Source organism: Lolium rigidum, chromosome 2 (genome assembly GCF_022539505.1).
Source record: "Lolium rigidum isolate FL_2022 chromosome 2, APGP_CSIRO_Lrig_0.1, whole genome shotgun sequence".
NCBI classification, from domain to species: domain Eukaryota; kingdom Viridiplantae; phylum Streptophyta; class Magnoliopsida; order Poales; family Poaceae; genus Lolium; species Lolium rigidum.
The window spans coordinates 271,065,545-271,069,226 of NC_061509.1; positions in this window are offsets into that span (position 1 = coordinate 271,065,545).

The window sequence follows — 3,682 nt, forward strand, 5'->3', positions numbered from 1 at the left end:
TTCTTTGTAGAATGATCAAGCAAGATTAACATCCAAATAACAATTTTTCAGCGGTGGCAAGTCAAGCATATTATAAATTTTCTTAGGCATAACAGAAATACTTGCACCAAGATCACATAAAGCATTACAATCAAAATCTTTAACCTTCATCTTAATGATGGGCTCCCAACCATCCTCTAGCTTTTTAGGAATAGAGGCTTCGCGCTCTAGTTTCTCTTCTCTAGCTTTTATGAGAGCATTTGTAATATGATGCGTGAAAGCCAAATTTATAGCACTAGCATTAGGACTTTTAGCAAGTTTTTGCAAGAACTTTATAACTTCAGAGATGTGGCAATCATCAAAATTCAAACCATTATAATCTAAAGCAATGGGATCATCATCCCCAATGTTGGAAAAAATTTCAGCAGACTTTATCACAGTGCAATTTCAGCAGCTTTAGCAGTTTCAGTGCAGTTTTTGCGCTTTGCATTAGAAGTGGAAACATTGCTAACACCAATTCTTTTATTAGTATGAGTAGGAGGTGCAGCAACATGTGTAGCATTAGCATTACTAGTGGTGGTAATAGTCCAAACTTTAGCTATATTCTTCTCTTTAGCTAGTTTTTCATTTTCTTCTCTATCCCACCTAGCACGCAGTTCAGCCATTAATCTTATATTCTCATTAATTCTAACTTGAATGGCATTTGCTGTAGTAGTAATTTTATCATCTAAATCCTCAGGTTTAGCAGCCATTCTATTAATTAAAGAAGATTGTGATGCAGACATGTATGAGATTCGGGTTTCAGCATTAGCAAGTTTAGTTTGCAACCCCGAGATCTCCCTATTCAGATTTTCGAGTTGATTCCCTATATTCTTCAACAAGGTAGATTGCTCATTCATAGTTTTAGTAAACAATTTATTTTGCTCATATTGTGATTGCATAAAGCTTTTGGTGGATCTTTCAATTTCTAGCATCTTTTCTTCATTAGGTGAAGCATATCTACCATAAGAGTTACCATTAGCAGGGTATGGCCTAGAATCATTGTGATTGTTATTTTTTATGAAATTCACATCAACATATTCTTTTTGAGCAACTAATGACGCTAACGGAACATTATTAGAATTAATATTAGGCCCACCATTCACAAGCATAGACATAATAACATCAATCTTATCACTCAAGGAAGAGGTTTCTTCGACAGAATTTACCTTCTTACCTTGTGGAGCTCTTTCCGTGTGCCATTCAGAGTAGTTGATCATCATATTATCAAGAAGCTTTGTTGCTTCACCAAGAGTGATGGACATAAAGGTACCTCCAGCAGCTGAATCCAATAAATTCCGTGAAGAAAAATTTAGTCCCGCATAGAAGGTTTGGATGATCATCCAAGTAGTCAGTCCATGGGTTGGGCAATTTTTAACCAGAGATTTCATTCTTTCCCAAGCTTGAGCGACATGTTCAGTATCTAATTGTTTAAAATTCATTATGCTACTCCTCAAAGATATAATCTTAGCAGGGGGATAATATCTACCAATAAAAGCATCCTTGCATTTAGTCCATGAATCAATACTATTCTTAGGCAAAGATAGCAACCAATCTTTAGCTCTTTCTCTTAATGAGAAAGGGAACAATTTTAGTTTAATAATATCACCATCTACATCTTTATATTTTTGCATTTCACATAGTTCAACAAAATTATTAAGATGGGCAGCAAGATCATCGGAACTAACACCGTAAAATTGATCTTTCATAACAAGATTCAAGAAAGCAGTGTTTAATTTCAAAGAATTCTGCTGTAGTAGCAGGTGGAGCAATAGGTGTGCATAAGAAATCATTATTATTTGTGGTTGTGAAGTCACACAACTTAGTATTTTCAGCGTTGGCCATTTTAGCAACAAGTAAATAAAGCAAACTAGATAAAGTAAATGCAAGTAAACTAATTTTTTTGTGTTTTTGATATAGCGAACAAGATAGCAAATAAAGTAAAACTAGCAACTAATTTTTTTTGTATTTTGATTTAGTGCAGCAAACAAAGTAGTAAATAAAACTAAGCAAGACAAAAACAAAGTAAAGAGATTGAGAAGTGGAGACTCCCTTGCAGCCGTGTCTTGATCTCCCCGGCAACGGCGCCGTAAAAAAGAGCTTGATGGCGTGTATTTCACACGTTCGTTGGGCAACCCCAAGAGGAAGGTATGATGCGCACAGCAGCAAGTTTTCCCTCGTAAAGAAACCAAGGTTTATCGAACCAGGAGGAGCCAAGAAGCACGTTGAAGGTTGATGGCGGCGGGATGTAGTGCGGCGCAACACCAGGGATTCCGGCGCCAACGTGGAACCCGCACAACACAACCAAAGTACTTTGCCCCAACGAAACAAAGTGAGGTTGTCAATCTCACCGGCTTGCTGTAACAAAGGATTAACCGTATTGTGTGGAAGATGATTGTTTGCAGAAAACAAGTAGAACAAGTATTGGCAAGAGATTGTATTTCAAGAAAGAGAATGGACCGGGGTCCACAGTTCACTAGAGGTGTCTCTCCCATAAGACGAACAAGCATGTTGGGTGAACAAATTACAGTTGGGCAATTGACAAATAAAGAGAGCATGACAATGCACATACATATCATGATGAGTATAGTGAGATTTAATTGGGCATTACGACAAAGTACATAGACCGCCATCCAACCGCATCTATGCCTAAAAAGTCCACCTTCAGAGTTATCATCCGAACCCCGTCCAAGTATTAAGTTGCAAAGCAACGGACAATTGCATTAAGTATGGTGCGTAATGTAATCAACAACTACATCCTTAGACATAGCATCAATGTTTTATCCCTAGTGGCAACAAGACAACACAACCTTAGAACTTTCTCGTCACTGTCCTAGTGTCAATGCGATGCATGAACCCACTATCGAGCATAAGTACTCCCTCTTGGAGTTACAAGCATCTACTTGGCCAGAGCATCTACTAGTAACGGAGAGCATGCAAGATCATAAACAACACATAAGCATAACTTTGATAATCAACATAACAAGTATTCTCTATTCATCGGATCCCAACAAACGCAACATATAGAATTACAGTATAGATGATCTTGATCATGATAGGCAGCTCACAAGATCCGACAATGATAGCACAATGGGGAGAAGACAACCATCTAGCTACTGCTATGGACCCATAGTCCAGGGGTAGACTACTCACACATCACACCGGAGGCGACCATGGCGGCGTAGAGTCCTCCGGGAGATGATTCCCCTCTCCGGCAGGGTGCCGGAGGCGATCTCCTGGATCCCCCGAGATGGGATCGGCGTTGGCGGCGTCTCCGGAAGGTTTTCCGTATCGTGGTTCTCGGCACCGGGGTTTCGCCACGGAGGCTTTAAGTAGGCGAAAGGGCAAGTCGAGAGGGCACACGAGGGCTCCAGATGACAGGCCGCGCGGCCCAACCCTAGGCCGCGCCGCCCTAGTGGTCCGGCCACCTCGTGGCCCCACTTCGTTTCGTCTTCGGACTTCCGGAAGCTTCGTGGAAAAATAGGCCCCTGGGCGTTGATTTCGTCCAATTCCGAGAATATTTCCTTACTAGGATTTCTGAAACCAAAAACAGCGTAAAACAAAGAATCGGCACTTCGGCATCTTGTTAATAGGTTAGTTCCGTAAAATGCACGAATATGACATAAAGTGTGCATAAAACATGTAGACAACATCAATAATGTGG